This window comes from Coccinella septempunctata, chromosome 1 (assembly GCF_907165205.1).
Source record: "Coccinella septempunctata chromosome 1, icCocSept1.1, whole genome shotgun sequence".
Taxonomy (NCBI): Eukaryota; Metazoa; Arthropoda; class Insecta; order Coleoptera; family Coccinellidae; genus Coccinella; species Coccinella septempunctata.
This window is the reverse complement of record NC_058189.1, coordinates 63,983,662-64,002,172: the sequence shown is the minus strand read 5'-3', so window position 1 is coordinate 64,002,172 and position 18,511 is coordinate 63,983,662. Positions and strand designations below refer to the sequence as shown.

The 18,511-nt window shown below is 35.7% G+C and overlaps 1 protein-coding gene across 4 annotated transcripts in view; it reads right to left on the bottom strand.

Annotated features, from left to right (window-relative positions):
- The window catches only part of LOC123322937 (hepatic leukemia factor), a 75,002-nt gene that overhangs the window by 9,188 nt on the left and 47,303 nt on the right, over positions 1-18,511 (bottom strand). The window lies entirely within an intron of this gene.

The window sequence follows — 18,511 nt, the reverse complement described above, 5'->3', positions numbered from 1 at the left end:
GTACTTTTATATTAATGATATTTTATTGTTGTTTGAGAGTGAAATTTTCCGTGGCATTTGTTATTTGTCGATTTGGTCGAATGACTGTCCATTTCCTTTTTATTTTGATTTGACAAAGGTACTGAAGATGGCTGTCATAAGCCGAAAGCGCTCTACCAAATATTAAAAAATTGACCAAATACTTGGAATACATCATTTCACACCTATCAATATCTTTACCAAGAACAAGTAAGTAACGATTCAACATATCCTTAGAATGCATGACTGTCTTGAAGATGACCTCAATCGTTCATTAACTGAAGGAGATATTTCCAGCACCAAAACTGTCGCACCATAGCAACTCGCATGATGGTATAGATTCAGTAGGCGTTGGAATACGTTAGGTTTGTTTTGACAATCGTAATGACACGTTTAATATAAAAAAAAACTGCATTCACATTTATTTTAGCAGTCGGTTGGCCATGAAATTATTTTCTCAAGTTTTTGTGACTATAACGGTGTAAGGTTGGCACTCATGAAATGTCGTCAATGTCATAACGCCGTTGCCACAACGCCCACAACTAATATCAATTTTAATTATGAAAATGCCGAAAGTGATTGAAAAAAGAGACAGGGTTTCAGGAAGTGCTATTTAGAATTCAGTTTCGCTCATTGGAATAATCATACCCTGATATTCTAAAATCTCTTATTGAAACACCAAAATATTACCCGTTCCTAGATGTTAACAAACAAAAAGGCAATAACTTTTTATTTTACAAAAATTAACGCTTGTTTGGATTTCCCAATAATGGTGCAGCAGATTGAAGGTGATACCTATCAATTGTTGAGCAGTGTATTTCCCAAGGAAATTGCGTTTTTCTGGAGGCAAAACAAGAACTGATTCCATATCATCAATTCTTGTCTCAAGACACTCTCTTTATACCTAACAAATTCCAACAAAGTTTTGTGATTTGAATGAAATACAAAAACGCTAAAGGTTCCGCTTCTCAATGAATGAATTGAAGCCCAAAAATCACCTAATCAAGGGTTTATTCTCCACTCTTTCCTTCTGTTAGCTTCGTGCATGTCAACCTTGGAATCCGATAGTATAAATCTGAAAGAAGAAGATCCCAGAGTCATCAGCTGGACATGCAACTTTTCCTCGCTGTATTTCCTTGAAGAAGAATTTCTTCGATATTCTTTTATGGCCGATGAATATTACATGAGGGTTATGTAAAAGTTTAAATGCTATCCCCGTATAATCTTAACCTTGTTATCCCATTGACATGATCGGACATTAAAATACAATTATTTGTTTGGGTGCAGCAATGGGCTTTCCTCAGAAAAAACATTTGAATAATTACCTTGTGGCTATCTGAGCAAGAACATAAAAAGCGACTGCTAAAAAAATAAAATGATATTCGAGCTATTAAATTGTTATAGACACTCGTTGTAGAGTAATAATTATTCAATTAGAAGAAAGTGATATTTATATTTACTTCTCGGAAACTATGTAACTTGCATTATTTTCAGTTCTACTCCTTTCCAGATACGCACATTTATGAGATGTCGAATGTCTTCATTGGGATAGCACAATAACCATCAGTATTTCATCGGCGGAATAAACTATCAAAGTTGTGACATAGTGATCCATTCTGGTAGTCAAGTTGCCATCGAACTCCTATGTCATCGACTCAAAGCTGATATGGAAGGAAGTACAAATGCTACTTACTGGCCCAGGACCTTTCTGTGCGGTAGGAAAATGCCCCTATAAAAAAGAGTTTTTGGGCAGGGGGAAAACTAAAGAAAAACGCTTTAGCGGAATCATCTAGGAATGAAAGGGAGTTACTTCTGAATTTTACAAACTGTCAGGTCCTTACTTAAAGTAGTAGTAAAGGACTACTACTTTATGAATGATGTATGGAAGTTTAAACTTCCATATGCTGTGATAACCCAAACTGTGGAGAATTCCCCATTCCCAATCCTCAATACATTCGACGAGCAGTTTTTATTCATAGAACTGATTGATATAAATATTTCGGATTTCAGGGCGTTATTCTAGAGGTTAAACCATTATTACCCTCAGGTTGACGTCCTCTGATAGAGCTATGTTTCAAGGGGTATCACTTAGACCCGTTTGCACCAAACGCACTTAGTGTTAAGTGTCCCTTAAAATGAACCCTTAACTTAAATTACGTAGCACCAACTGTTAAGTGACATTTAAGTGGCTAAAGCTAGCCTTAAATTTAAGCGCTCCTGTAATGACCACTTAGGTATTTAAGGGCGGGATTCTAACCTAAAATAATTTGTTGAATTCATAAACTGGCTGCAGAAATGCTGTGGTTGTTCTAATAACGTCAAGTACCTTTTATTTGACAATCCATTTCATTATCAATCATAATGCTAATTCAGCAACAAAAAGTTGTCACTCTTTGATAATAATATAATAGTTTACTTGACACTGACTGACAGGACAATAAAGTTAGGTTAATGAAATGACAACGATCATCGGCAACCGGCCAACCAATGAAATTAGACTAGAATGAAGTTGCACCAAAATAAAAAACTGAAATATCACTAGATATGAAAAGTTAAGGGCCCCTTACTTAAGATTCTGTTAAGCCGCAGTCGTGCAACTGTCAATAAAATTAAGCGTACATTAACTTTAAACTACGCTTAGTTCAGTACTCATTTTAAGGGGGATTGGTGCAAACGGGCCTAAGTGAATTAAAAAATCAGTTTTTCCTGGGAAATGGGTATCCTCGAATAAATTAGCATCTAACGTAACAGTTGCGTGATGGCGTCGTCCACTCTGTGCTTCGGAAAAGAGCAGGTACCCGCATATCCGCGGTGAAAACAGAAATTGGACCCTGTGCAGGAAGAACTAACTGCTCGCGACGTAACAGCGTCTGTCTCTTGGTTAACCACCAGCTCGAGCCCGGTCTGCGCTACTCCACTGATCCAGTCCTGGGGCACTTCCTCTTTCCTCGTTTATGGAATTTCCTCGTTGAAATTATGGTATCGAGTGGCATGTCGTGTTGTTTTATGACTAGAATTCGACGACGCTTAAGCGGTATCTGTTTTAGATAGTTGCGGTTATGCATTACGGTCACTATACGTCCTTCCGGTAGTGAAAATAATCGAGATTAGTGATAATTCAGCGTCGATTAGGTTTTGATGCAATAGATTTCGTCGCCAGAGCTTTTCCAAGTCCGAATTTAAGGACCCTGAAGTCCTTGACACTTTTGAATACAGGGTATCTCAAATTCGATAATCATTGGAAGCATCTCTGAGCTATGAGAGTTGAAGAAAAACGTGCAAAGACTCCCGAACTATTTTCTTGAAATTATAAGACTTCAGAAGCCAGGTCATAGATATCTTGGTTCGTTTTTGAGATACAGGGCGTCTCTGAAAAATAACTGTTCCTGGTTTCCATTTTTTTGTGACGTACAGGTTGGGAAAAATTCGTTGTCTACTGACGAGATCTCGAGAACTATAAAAGCTAAAAGAAAATGGATGACATATTTCCTACCTCTTTTTCAGAGAAACACGGAATGTTGCAAACCGTAGCCTTCTACGATTCTTTTTTTTTGAGTTATTAGCAAAAAATGAGATTTTGAGGAGAGTTCTCATAACTTTTTTGTCATTGAAGTTACAGATCTGAAACTTGAAACTTGTAAGGCACTTTTGTACGTAGAAACAACTGGCCAAAGATATTTTCGAATTCAAAAATAACAAATTCAATAAAAGTTTGCATTTAAAAAAACGAAAGTTCGACTAATGATTCGAAATGAAAAATTATTTTGAGTTCGTCATTGGATTCTACGTAAAAAGGTGGCTGTAGAAGGTTCAAGTTTCAGATCTGTAACTTCAAAGACAAAAAAGTTATGAGAACTCTCCTCAAAATCCGCCTCAAAAAATTTTTTGCTAATAACTCAAAAACGAAGAATCGTAGGAGGCTACGGTTTTCACCATTCTTTGTTTCTCTGAAAAAGAGCTAGGAAATGTGTTATCCGTTTTCTTCTAGCTCTTATAATTCTCGAGATCCAATCAGTAGACGACGTTTCGCCCATCCTGTATATGCTGATCAGAAAAATCAGTTTTCAAGAGCTATGAAGAATGGTAGGTTTTTTTAATGAGACATTTTATCCGTTTCGTCAAATATCATCATTGCTTATCGTGGACACTTTATACAGGGTGTACCTTAAAAAATAGTTACGCCAAAATTAGGGAGGTGATTCCTTATCAAAAAATAGTGTGGGTCTTTCATAATTTTTTTGAGCAACCCCTGTTTAGCCCTCTAGAGAGAGTACCTGAAAGGTAATTTTTAAATTTTTTCCTCAGAAAATAGAATGAAATTGAGCAGAGATTCTATGGATGAGAGAAGACAATCAAAAAAGCTTTTCCCAATAATGTCATGAATTTTCCAGATAATTCCAGCCAATACGACCCACCCTACGTAACCCCTATTAGGGGTGGCTTTTTCTACCCCTAATCTACAATTTTAGGGGAACACCACAACAATTGTCTGTCCAATTTTATTTCTGTCAGAGTTCTGGTTCCTAAGAAAAAAATTGAAAATCGCTTTTCAGGTGCCATCTTTAGTATTAGGGCCTGTGTATGAAAAATTCTTACAATTTTCTGGCAAGGAACTATTAATTCACTACCTCTATATAAATGAAGGAAATAATATGAAACGGTATCACTCCATTAAATTGATGAATATTCTGAAAATTTCAATAAAAAAATTGCCACCAATGAAATCGAAACTAATATAAAAAATAATGGGACAAAGGCACTTGACAAATTTTAACTTGTTATAAAAAATATTAATATAGAATTTATAAGGAATATTTGGAGAATTATGGCAATAATATCATTGAGATAATCTCAACAAGCATCGAATTTGGGACTTTTGGGTGCTATGTTTGTGAATTAGGTACCTCAACTCTCAATTCGAGACCAGAAAATAAGTATTATTATAAAATATTTTCTCAATCTACCCATGATTTTCGTGACAAATTATTCATATGAAGAATAACGCTAAGGGTTGATGTCAATAATAAGGTATAGACACTATTTTCGAACACAAAACCTCATCTGTCAAAACAGCATCGAATACTCGCAGACGATTTTTTTGAACCTCTCGTTGCTATAGAAACGATGTTTTCTTGAGATCTCTCGTCTTCCAGGAATTCCCATGCAGATAAACGTCCAGTTCCAGCTGACCTTGTCGCGTTTGCTGGGAAATACACGACGACCAGTTTTCCCATTCGTGGAAAATCGTAAAAATAAAAATAGGCACGTTCGTGTTTATCCCGTAATTTGAATCCGACATCTACCCGCTGCTGACTAAATACACACACCTACGTCTGTTTAGCACCTCAACGACAGAATTCCACCTGTTGCATCGATACAGAGATAGGTCAGTTGGGAAGGTCGCTTGATTGGCCCATTCACATCGTTTAATTGTTGTTTTATGTATGTAAACGCATCGTAAAATCCTCTAAATTGCGTTAAAAATAAATCTTGAGCGATGAATGTGTTGCCACTCATTTAGCTCATTACCTTAAGCGATTATTCTCATCATAAAACATCTTCCACTGCCAGTATCGAATCACATTCATATCATGTAACATCTTGCAGACATTTTTTGAAATCTAGGATATTTTTCTTCAAACCGGGATCAAAACTTTTTTATAAATCGGTATAAGTCTGCACTCCAAAGCTTGAAGAGTAAAGCTAGACGAACAATTCACATCCAGTTACCCAAGAAGAGAAATATGTCAAAGAATTAAACTAACAATTTCCCAGGGCGAGTCTTTGGCTGGTACAAATATTTTAACAGCAGATTCTTGAGGTCAAAAGAAACACTTTTTTTCTTTACCATTTTTTCCTAGTCGGCTCGGTTTAAAAGATACAGGCTGTTGAAAAAACCATAAAAAATGGTATTTTTAGTCTATCTCGCTAACGGTTTCATCGAATGAAATGAATTTCGGAATCTAGTTTTTCACTTATTTGATTAATCTTTTCGGAACACAAGATATCATTCACTTCTATCAGTTTTCTTATTATGGCCATTACGTACCATAATAATAGCAGAAATTCAAAGAAACCAACTCTTGAAACTATGTTGGATGTTATCTTATGAATATTTGAACGTTTTGTAAAATAAAAGTATTCCCTATATTTTCTCGTATAATGCGCCTTTTAAGAGTAATTTGATGCTCAAAAATGAAAAAGTATCTGTGAAATTTGAAAAATCGGGTACTTTGGCAGAATGCAACTCTGTTTAAAAGATCCACAGATGATCACAGATTTAGCTAGTTATTCTGAAGGTAATTTTGTTTTTCCAGGGGTGAGATTCTTCAGGTCAAAAGAATTTACTGTTAAAATATTTGTACGAGCCGAAGACTCACCATGTAGAAACATGCTTAATCGACTACATGCTGAAGGCAACTCAAAGGTCATCATTGAAAGTCCTTCTTGCGTTTGGGTGTCCCATTTATAAATATGAAACTTTGGAATCCAGCAGGAAGGAACATAATCTTATAAGGATTATAGAAACGTCTAATGATGAAAATCAATTTTCTGAAAATTGTGAGGTACTCAAAGAAACGGCTCTATATACAACGAATAATAAATCTGAGCACCACATAAATCAATGTTAATTGTGGACTGCAATCTCCAAAAAATATAAGAAAAAGCGTTTCACTTTCATTCATTCCACTGAACACCGTCCCTCATAGCATAACTGCGTGAGAATCATTCCAACTAAAAGATTTCCTCGCATTGTTACCTGTCAAAAATTAACTTTCTCGCAAAGACACCGTGTATCGACTCTATTTACGTTTTAATATGTGTGCCGAGATTTTATCTATCCTTATGAATAGTTCGCGGATTGCTTCACAGATGCTTTGTTCGATAAATTACAGCGGAAAGAGTGGATCCTTTTATGTGCCTCCCCGTAATGTATTATCACTCTCATGGCGATGATATCTGGTAGATGGTTAATGCAGCAAGAGCATATTTACGGTCTGTAATTATATTTTAATTCGTTCGAGTGCAATTAATACTTGGCCTATTGTTGGGTGTTTGCGTCGAATTCAGATCCCTATATTCTCATGGGCTAATGAATTTTTGCACTGTGGAGGAAAAAGGTTACTAGTCCTTGAGGTCCGAGCTATATTGTTGCCCCATTTGGGTTAATAGTGCTCATGAGAAAAAAATCTGATGCACAGCTAAATTATTTGTCATTGATAATTATAACTGGAACTATACTCCATTCACATTCATTTTAGCAGTCGGTTGACCATGAAATAATTTTCTCAAGTTTTTGTAACTAGAACGGAGTAAGGTTTGCACTCATGAAATGTCGTTAATGTCATAATGCCGTTGCCACAACTAATATCAATTTTTCTTACGGAAATGCCGAAAGTGATTGAAAAAAGTGACAGGGTTTCAGAAAGTGCTATTTAGAATTCAGGTCCGCTCATTCAAATAGTTATACCCTGATATTCCAAAATCCAAAATACGTCAGACGGTAGCGAACATATTCAATGTAAGGGAATTTATATAATGTTTCATCTGAATCTAAACGACTTATATTTCAGCTGAATATTTCCACAATCATAAAGATTGAGAATGAAGAGGATGACAACAAATTTCCTTCTATTGGGAGATCCAAAAAAGTGTTGGCATTTGAGAATTTTATGTTTGAGTGAATTAATTCGAAAAGTTTACTACATTTTCGATGAATGTCATCGTAGAATAAGTTCCCGAAAATTGATTGTTCTATTTTTCATTTGACTTGTCCTATACATTGTGAATGTCTTAAGGTACCAATAAATACCTAATTATTATTATTATATCAATGTATTAAGATGAACAGCCACAAATACGCGCCAGTTGTTCTGTTAATTGTTTATTCATGTGAAATTTTTGTTCAAAGGTGAAGTTCATCTTGACTTGAAACTTCCTTTAATTCCTTCTACTTAAATTTTTGTTGAAAATTTAACATTCTTGTAATTATCTGTTAATTCCTTAGGGAGATACCCATTCCCAACCACTGCATCATACTCATTTAATCTTCGGGTTAACATTTTTGAAATCTACAACTGATGTAACGTATTCAAACTTTAGCCAAAGAAGATAGCGAACATTAACTCTCCCCAAGCTAGTGCATATTATGATATTATACTGTTATCTTATACTGTAGTTATGAATTCCTAGAATAAATTTTCCTCCTTTTCCTATTCATTTCCAAATTTGTCCAAATATTCCAGAAAATATGATTCCAAGACTGAAGTCACGTAAACCTTCATGGCCCAACTCTTTTCCTAATTTGAACCAAGAGGACAAAAACAATGAATCGATGAAATCCACATCTCTCAAACATGAAAATCAGAGGCACTATTGAATCCCTCTGAGGGGTTAGTCCAAAAAACAATTTAAACGTTCGCGGAGAAGAAGTAGAACCGAAATCTGGCAACAACCCAACCATCTGCAACGCCGCGTTTAGATAGTGAAAGTGCAGGAATTCGCCGGTTAGGCAACGCGCGACAAGAAACTTTTTAATTGATTATTTCTTTTTTATTCAAGTCGGGATCGAATACGGTATCACAAACGCTGAAATTGCCACAGTTTTTACCTGTGTGGGATATCAATCAATAAACAACCTAATGAGCGGTAATAACGAAGAAAGTGTAGATGCTAAGCGGAGTAGGGGAAAAAATGATAAGTAAGACAGCTTTACGCTCGGTCAAATGTTGCATAACGTGGAACAAGGAAGGAAATTTCTTCTAGACCCGTGCACTTCTGATTGTGGTCGTTTGGACGGGGGAGTTGCGGAGTTTATCGACAATGTAGTGAAATTGGTGATGCCTAAGAAGTAATACCTAAAAAGGACCAATCTAATCTGAGAATCAAAAAGGAACCAATCTGACGGTACACCAGATGGTCATCTACTACCTGAATTGTTTCCCTCCTTAAGTCTGAAATTTTAGCAGCTCTTCATAAACCCACCATGAGGAGACAAGGTGAAGTTTTCATAAATGAATTCCGGTCTGGTAAAAGAAGGTTTTTTAATTCTCAAAATTGACGACAAAAGTTTGTGATCTTTCTGCAGACTTTGAGAGTTGGGTGCCACTCTTGTCTTTGTTGTCATGAATTCCCTCAACCTCTCAGAGCACCCTTCACGAATATATTGATACAATAAATACATAAATCTGCCACTTGTCGCTTTCTACAGCATTGCTAATGGGGCACAAAAATTCAACTGACCTATCGCCATATTGGAAGTCATACATAGTTGAAGCATTACCTGCAGATTCTCATCGAGTTGAAGGATGACCAAAAGGTTCTCTTAAGGTTCACTTCAAGGACCATAGCACATATGAAATTATCCTTTACTCGCTGTATTCCTCAGACCTTCCCATTTTCCTGATATTCTTAAACCTCACGAATTCTCAATTTAAACTCCTGTATCTGTTAAAAATGCATATTACAAGCTACTTCCAAATTAAACGAATAGATCAACAGCATTCCGCTGTAACAGACCACACCTTTTCTAACCTAACCTAACCAAAAATTTTCTACGAATCCTAGGTGAAATCCGAGATCTACAAATTCTTATGGCTCGAAAAAATTCACCGGACTTTCATCCAAATAAAATATCTTAGGCTCGCTCCACGTATCACCACATATAATTAACCGAAGTTAATTAGACCAAATTCACGAATTTAAATCGAATTTTAAGTTGCACAAGTGTCGATCTTATCTAGACCTGGCTAATTTGATGCCTCATTCATCATAAAAAGTGAAAACTGTTAAATGGATCTGATGAAACTGGTTCCAGCTATCGCTCCTTCATTTATGACGTCTATTTTGATCTGTTGCTCTGATCATTGAGTAGAGAGAAGAGACTCGTGTACTTTTGAATGTTCAGTACTTGAATCTTGTTCAAGAAAACTTTTCTGTGTTCATTTATTCACAAGTTCTCATGAAGTAGTAGATTTGGATGACTTGGGACAATCCTGTAACTTGGGACAATTACCACCCTTGCAGATTTCTTTGTTTCCTACCATTTATGAGTGAAGGGACAAACTTATACGATTGTGTAGCGTCTTCTCGGTTAGTTTAACAATTAATTCCTGTTGAGTTTGCCGTGACCAGAGCGTTTGAATTGACAGGAAAAATTAACGAATTCAGGAGAGTAAAACCGCGTTTTTTTATGGCCCTTATACTTTCTAGTGTCCTGTACATGTGTTTCACTTTGTGCAAGTGTAATTTTTTTTCTGGATACATGGGATATTAGATATGTCATGAAACAAGGTTGTTCACAAATGAAACGGCAACACCGATCTTATTCATTTATTTTGTTGTTTCATAGGGTGACTTGGGACAATGCCGAATAGATACAAGCGGCGCATTGGCAGCAGGAAATATGCCGATTTTTCGCAGGATATTATTATTTACGTTATTTCGACAAAGAAATCACCAAAGAATGAAAGAAATCAAAGTTTCCTTGTTTTGTTCAGTTTTTTTACATTTGAATTGCAATATATTTACTTTCGCTGTAATAGGGGTTTATCATTTGATTTCCTTACATAATTTCAACTATATAATCACAAATTCTAATTTTTCAAAAGTATACACCGTTTAAATCACCTATTTCATTTGAGAGTTGAGAAATCAATGGATTTTAACTTGTGTCCCAAGCCTCCCAACTCGATAGGTGACAAGTGACAAGTATATTTCATTTTTTTAATTTATATCCAAAATCTGAAACTTGGTATATTTCCCAATCAATAGTCTGAGTCATTTAGCATATTTGAACCTCTTTCTCACATGAAAATAGGTCACCGTTTTTGGAATATGACAAGTTAAATTTCCAAATCGTCCCAAGTCACCCGAATCTACGGTATGCATTTTACAGAATGGGGAATTCTCCTCAATTTGGGTTATTACAGCATATGCAAGTTTAAACTGAATAATTATGAGTTTCATTCATGAATTTTTCAAATGCACCGCGGAAACTATTCAAAATCATTTTTCAAATATGAGGCTCAAAATTTAAATCGTTTCTAGCAAAGATTATAGAGTAAAAAGATGGCAAACGAGGCGACTAAAGCGATTTGAGCGCCATCTGTGTGTCACGCGTGTTTTTAAGACGCTAGGACTGGTTAAAATATTAATTTGAGTGCCATTTGCAGAAATATATGAAATTTTTTAAGATTTCAGACGTCAATTTTGATCAAAGAGGTTTTGAATGTTTTGATTCTCATTCCGCTTTTTGTTTATCTGGCTCGTTCTAGTTGCTGATTTTTGAATTTTTTTGTCTTATTTCTTGTTGAAAACATAAAAATATTGTTCGAAAATTATTGAATGGTGAAGAACGGTGGATCAAATAATAAAATGTATTTTATGTGATTAAGTTTTTCACTCAACTAAGGAAAATGGAAGCGTAAGTATTAAAAGTCGTAACATGTGAATCGGTCATTCATTGATTCTTATTTTCAGTGCTCCGAAGTGGATAAAATTCTCAGAGGTTGAAGACAATTAATTCAGCAAACACTACTAACTACACCATGTGCAATGAACATTTCACTGCAGGTCAATTGAGAACTGTTCATCGATGTAAATTGTTGTATGCAGAAAGCATCCCTTGCATGAACGGCCTATTAAGGGGAAATGATGATCTTTATAGGTCCATTCAATGATTCTCAATTGCTACTCTTTCAATATATTCAGAAATGCAGATGTTTTATTGATTTCCATTTGGAAACCGAGTGACTGTCAAATTGTTGTTTAGAAAGTCAAAGTTTTATGAAACCTGCTGTGAGTGTTTTGTTCATTCATTAATCAATTTGTATATTGTGTCATGAAGAGACCATATTATAAGGAAATCATAAAAAAAGCACCAAGAAACTATACTGACATACAGGTCTTGCATATGTCTGTAAGTTGTTTTTTTTTAAGTGTGGTTCTGAAAATTCTTTAAATAATACCTACATATGTAAGTAACTGGAATATGTATGGTATGATGGTATGTAGAATATTGGTTCATATAAATTTCTGATATATGTATATTTTACAAATTCAACTATGTTCATTAATTCAGAACAACCTATTGTACAGAAACAACACCTTCGACGTATAGCAGATCACCATATACTTTAGTGTCCTAGTTGAAGCTTCATTTACTGCCCAATCTTTCAATTTTTGTAAATTTTTTATGAATTGCAAATAAACAAATAGCACATCCAACAGCGTTTTTCGTTGATATCAATTGATTCCAAACAATGTTTAGATGAATACTAACATCCTGATCATAAAGCAAAACCATACTTCTGTTTTGTCGCTCAGGATGTTTGTTTTCTGATAGAAACAAAGTCTATATTGGAATGCAATACAGGGAATACAATACGAATTTAAAAAACAGAAAACTGTTATCAAAAAGTTTTCCTGTATTGACAGTGCGTTTTTAGCGCCATCTCATTGTCACGCGTGTTTTCACTGGCCAAAATGTAGTCGGTTTTTAGTACTAGCGATATGAGGGCGTTTCCTATCTTTCTACTCTATAATCTTTGGTTTCTAGTTTACGATTTGACAACAGCGCCTACTAGAAACTAAAAAGAACAGTGGCTCGTTTATAAAATAACAGCTGTTGATTTACAGCAATCATAAGGCGCGCAGTAATCCAGAAGTTCTTGGTGGCCATTCAATGGAATCTCCATTCACCCATAAAATTTACAAAAAAAGACAGGTTATGTTTGGTTAGACTGTGTGAAAATCCGCCTCTGTCTGGCTCCCACCGCGTCATACATCCTTGCTTCCTCCTCCGACGATATGTGGCAGTAGGTATCTCCGAGACCCAGGAGTCGTGCATCGACTTTCCACACTGCAAAAGTGAGAGTTGTCTCCGTCTTGTTCCTTTGAGGAAACGTGCGAGGGAGAAACTCGTGTAGATATGTGGGCCCAAACGACTATTGCGTACGGCCGAACCCAATTACCATAAAAATCGAGCGATCATTCTCATCGACTGAAAAAAGTATCAGCTCCGCAGGAACTATTAGTTTCTACATCAACGGAGCGACCTGGGGCGAAGTTCTCATATCCTAATTCCTTTATAATTGTTATTTTTACAGACCTTTCATGCGATTCAGGAAGAAAGTGTTTTGGTGGCTGCTACATGAGCAATTTCTGCGTTTTTTGCGTCTTGTCCATCCTCGACTTTGCCATTACGCAAACACTGGGATATTTGCTCAGGAAGATCTTCGACCTGTCCTTGGCTGCGACAAGTAACGAGGATAATTTTTTCAAACTTATTCTCCTATAGTTTTCCAACGTAAATAGAGTTTCGATGTTATATTTACTTTCATCAATGAAGAAATCCCTCTGAATCTCGTGAGATATCCACGTTGCATTAGGCATTTTGAAATTACGTCCCTTGTAGGTTATCTATGTCACTTGTCACTTGTCATCGATGACATTTATGATCGCAAAACTTCAAATTGTTTCAGTCAATATTGTCAATAATAGTAAGGTTTCTATAATATTGCACTTCCATATCACTATTGAAGGATGTTTTCTCAGAAAATTTATGAGGATTTATAAAAACCACTCGAAATCTCAATAACATGAACCTAACCAACACTCCTGTGCCCCACAAGGGTCCTGTCAAAATCAGCCGATCCGAAACGCTGGAAAGGACGTTTTTGGATTCACTTCTTGTGGTAGAGTCGTTTTGCTAAATGCCAGATTCCAAAGAACGACATGGTTAGGGTGTAGCTGGATTGATCCAAAAAAAGTTCACTAACTAGTCAAAAAAACTAAAATTTTCGTAATTACTGGCCCTTTTCAGTAAATTTCAACGATTTCCTTGCTTTGTTGAAGCGTAGGTTTTGGGATTTCAAATGTAGATTGCAGCGACATGGTGATGACAGTTCGAAGTAAAAAGTTAAGGCAGTCATTGTAATTTTTGAAGGGGATTTTGAGATTTTCTTCGAATAAATGCTTTTTCTCAGTTTATAGTTGTTTTTTCTCAATTTTTGAAGATTGGTTGTCGAAACTGGATTCAAGTGTGTTAATTATTGTCAATTTTAGGTCAATAAATATCATGGAGTTTTAGTATTTATGGAGAAAATTCTGATTATGTTCTGAATCAGCTGATAAAAGTGAGCAAAATTTTTTGGATCCGAACTTTTTGTCTCTTTACACGATCATTGATTATTTGGAGAGCCACAACTATGATATCTCCATTATATACAATGGATAAAATTGAAACATTGATCCTAAGAAAGCTTGTCCAAGTTCAACTGGAAATGAAAAATGATTTTCTTAATGAATTTTTTGTGAATGTTATCGAAATTCATATATACGTATATCAACTTACTAGGTGGAAAAAGTCCTCTCTGGGGAAACACATTTGTTTTTGTGTAAATCCTTTCATTTTGAGGTTATATATCGAGGTTAGTTAATTCACCTTCTATTCTTCGTAACCAGTTTGATATGTATAAAAACTTTACTATGCTATAAGAACGAGATACATTATGTCTTTAAACATTGACTAAAAGTTCATTTCATCGTGGAAAATAGTAAAAACTGACAAGCGTATCGCTTGTTTGCAATTCCCAATATCCATAGAACTATAAAGATAGAATTATGTGCCAATATTATTCCATTTCTATGAAGGCATAGACATAGAGACATGGACTGTGCCTTCCTTTTCTATCTATGCATGAAATACGGTCAAAAAAAGAGACAAAAAGAAACTGAAAAATCAGGTCAGCTAGTTGTCTTTTTCTAGAATTTCGATTGGTCCGCACTCACCTCTATGTGAACACAAAAGAGATAGGTAATGGCCCGATGATCATTCATCTTTGTTTATAAAACAGCCAATTTCATGCTGGCATTGCTCAGTCTATTTCTCTATGTCTATGTATTAAGGACAGTCCTGTTGTCATCTGCCGAAAATTACAGCTTTTAATATGTCAGCTGCCAAAATATCGAGGTGTACAAAATGTTTAGAAAACCAGTAACGTTTATTCAATAATATTGGATCGGTCGTTTTCATCCGGCTGGACCTAGCAGGTCGAGATGCCAAGGGTACATAGACCAGAGGATGTTATCATGTCATACGTCCTTCATTCGACTTAGCCGCAGGTTTTGTTTACGTTTCGGAGTCGTTTGGAAATATACTTTATTGGTTTCCTCAATTGGCACACAGAGATGAACACGATTCTGAAAGGAAGGAGTTCTCAAGAATGCGATAAAAGTTTCAGATTTATCGCGGTAGCTGTTTCACCTTTCGATCGGTATAAAACAAATATTTCATGAAAGCCGTTCGATTTTATCGCCAATCAATTGTTGAACGATTCGATAATTGGCATCCATTCACAATAACAATTTGTCCTTGTTTTTTATGAGACTCGTATCGGAAAAAAGGTGGCTATCATCATGCGGATGCTGCCAGTGAAAGTGTGTGATCTTGCTGGAGAATTTCGGTGCAAATAAAAGTCTTCCTCTATTTATACATGTTTGGTTTTCTTCGTTCAGTTATCAGATGGTCCAGATCGCAGAGTCACTGATCCCTACATCTTTGAAAATGCAATCGGTGTTAGTTGTTTTCAAGAAAAGCAAACAGTAGGAGACCCTTTCTTGATTTGCGGAAGGGAGGAACAAAATATGATCTGCGCCTACAACAGTTCATAACATGCGTGGCCTTTAATCTTTGCCAGAGACGTCTCCTCGTTACTAGGTCAACGCGGATCCATCTCGCTGGCTCAACCACATGTTGCTCGATCAAACCAGTCTGTAGAAAGTGAAACTTCAAACTTGTACTTCCTGCTTTTATTATTCAGTTTCTGCTAACTGCGAGCGAGATACTGTTTTCAGATAATCGGTCGCACTTTATGATATCTTGTACTTTTTTTATGGCGACTGGCGTTCGGCGTTCAACGAGATCTAGAATGCATATTTTTTCTGTTTCTCATGAAAGCTGAGTCGATGTTTGCAACTGGATAGGTTCTTTCACATTTTGGGAGTGTATTGAATTCACGACCATCTAATTATCCCTTATACAAGAGTATATTTTGTAGAAGTACCCAGAAGACTGACTGTCACGAGGACTGTCATATACAGGGTGTCCCAAAACTAGTGAATCAAACGTCACACCACGATAGAGTAGATCATATCGAATCACACCAACATTAGTTGAGCGAAAATGTACCGTTTCTGAAAAAACCTAACCTGAAGTTGCCGATTTTCGAACTATTTTTTCAATCACAAGGCCAATTTGTGATTAAGGATAGCGTTTTTATCCCATATTATCACCCCTGTAGAGAGGGTTTATTCTGAGTAATAAAAATCATGTAGAAAAAACAATTGTTTTAATTAACATTCACTTGGGTTATCGATTAACTACTTAAAATAATTTCAATTAGGGGAGATGAAACAATAATCTTAGTTCAATATAATTTAAAATCGATATCCTTTTCAACAAACTGGCCCTGTGATTAAGAAAAATAGTTCGAAAATCGGCAACTTTAGGTATTTTAATAAAATTCTGATTATTTTGGAAACGGTACAAATGTTGGTGTCATTCGATAATATTTGGTCTACTCTATCGTGGTGTGACGTTTGATTCACTAGTTTTGGGACACCCTGTATACAAAATTTTCGACGACTAGGTATTGATGTTTTCTTTTCACGAATTATCTGGTACAGGGTTCGTTTTCTCTTGTATTCTCAAACTCTTCGAAAAAAAATAAACCTTATTTAAAGCTAAATTGGAAGATTAACATCATATCCAATTTATATTGAATTTCCAGACAGTAAACTATCCCATCAAATCATTCAAAGTAGTTATTTCAGCTAACAGTAGTATTTCCTGGAAAAAGAGTAAGGTTTGGGAAGAGGTAAAGTTCTTGAGAGACCAAACTAACAGTCTATGGTCTGACGACATAGAGCTTCTTGTCAAAATCAAAAATATTGAGCTCAGAGATTGAAAAACGTGGATCTGAATTGAAGTTGGATAGGAACAATAAGAATAAATGATTTCATTCGGGATATACAGGGTGAGTCTTTGACACGTACAAATATTTTAACAGTACATTCTTGAGATCATTTTTCCTATGCTATTTTCTCCGATTCGGCCCTAATAAAAAGATTAAGCCATTCTAAGTTTTCATAATGAGCTGTTCCAACCCTGGAAAAATAACCTTCAGAATAACTAGATGAATCTGTGACACTACACATCTGTGGATGTTTCAAACAGAGTTGTATTCAGCCTAAGTACCCAATTTGTCAAATTTCACAGATACTTTTTTAATTTTTGAACATCAAATTACACGAAAACGGCGCATTATACGAGAAAATATTAAGAATACTTTTATTTAGCAAAAGATTCAAATATTCATTAAATGTCGTCCTACTTAGTTTCAAGAGTTGGGTTCTTTGAATTTTTGGTATTTTTATAGTACGTAATCATCATAATGAGAAAACTGGAAAACGTGGGTGATATGTTGTGTTCAAAAATGATTTATCGAATAAATGGAAAACTATATCCCGAAATTCATTTCATTCGATAAAACCGTTTGTGAGATAGAACTGAAAATAACATTTTTTTAGGGTTTTTCAACAGCCTGTATCTTTTGAACCGAGCCGATTCGGAAAAAATGGTATAGGAAAAAAGTGTTTCTTTTGACCTCAAGAATCTACTGTTAAAATATTTGTACGAGTCAAAGACTCACCCTATATAGTGTACCTATCAATAATCCGATCCTCAACAATTTTCTGATTTTCATGGATCAATATATAAAAGTTACATATTATGGAAACGCATCCCTATTCAAATGTCGCCACTCTAATGACTTTATCCAGCATTGTTTACTTTTCGAATACTCAAGTAACAAAATATCTAAGTGCGTCCTTGTGTGGAACAATGAGCAACCATCAGTAACGCGTAAGTTTTACTTTCAGATCGTACCATGCGAACGTTAATACCTCTGACATTTGACGAATATTCCCAAACCGCCAACTAATTGCGTTTCACTAAGAATTATAATGGTCCAAAACGTACAAATAAAACAATTCGACTTTCACCGAAAGTTAGAAGCACCACCGAAACATTTTCACCAAACGAAACGTACGACGAACGTTGAACCCGAGGCTTTCTTGATTCGCAGATGAAACGGAGAAATTTTTAGGACTATCCATCAAACAGCCAGATATTCAAAAGGTTAAAATTCATCGCCAATTTATTCGTCCCACTGTGATGTAGATATTATATTATAGAAGTAACGTGTGGTGTTTCAGTAGCAGTGCCAGGATATAGTAGTTTGGATGCCACCTGATCCAGCCATGTGACTAAATAGGCCAAGACGCCTTGGGCTATGCTATGTACAAGGAAGGGATTTCGAGTAGTCAGAACTTGGAACAGATGTACTACATCTCAAGTTTGAACACATTAAACGTTCTATTATTGCACCGCGTTCTGTTTTTATAAATGTTACTATGCAGTTGTCACATG